Consider the following 829-nt stretch of genomic DNA (forward strand, 5'->3'; position numbering starts at 1 on the left):
GACTGTAACTGTCTGGGATGAAATCCACCTTTACCAGCTGTGTGACCTTGGGCTGTATATTACACATCTTTAAGCTTTAGTTTCCTCCTTTGTAAAAGGGAAATAATAATACTAGTCCCATAGTGTTACTGTGTGTTAACTGGAGGTGGTGGACTGTTTTTGCTACTTTAAGCTATACCCTACAGATCATAGAAGAAATGTCAATTTGTGCAATTCTACATCAAAATCAAACTAGTGTTATATAAGAGTGACCTGTTTAACCTGTAGCATTACAGAAATATACTACAGAAGTAACTATCTCATATTTATAGTATTATATGAAGTTTTCATTTCTTCTTTGAGAATCATAGTGATATGATCAATTAGTCTTCTTTTAAAGAAACCTCTCATCTCAACTATTCTATTTTCAAAAAAAAATTTTTCTTGGAGTGAAAATGTCAAACCTATTCCTAGCTTTGCAGATGAAAGTGTTTAGACTCCTTGGACTCTTACTTTGGATACATGTATTAGATACCTGGGATGAATAACTTCAGTTTAGGTTATATTAATATTATAATAATAGGAATTTTAAAAACAATTGATCTAAATAGTATTTTACATTTGAAATATTAATATATAATTTGAAAAATCAAAATGAAATCCAGAGAGTTAAGCAGAAAGTTTTTTTTAACATAGATTACACTATAAAGGATCTTTAAATATTTTTTCTTTGAAAAGACAAAATTAATTTTAAAAAAAGTTTAGATCCAGCATGACTGTCAGCTGAACAGAAGCTGATCGGTCTTCAAATATCATAGTATTTTCTTCTGAACGAACAACTGAAAGAGGC

The sequence above is a fragment of the Chlorocebus sabaeus genome, chromosome 12, assembly GCF_047675955.1.
Source record: "Chlorocebus sabaeus isolate Y175 chromosome 12, mChlSab1.0.hap1, whole genome shotgun sequence".
In the NCBI taxonomy this organism is placed as follows: Eukaryota; Metazoa; Chordata; class Mammalia; order Primates; family Cercopithecidae; genus Chlorocebus; species Chlorocebus sabaeus.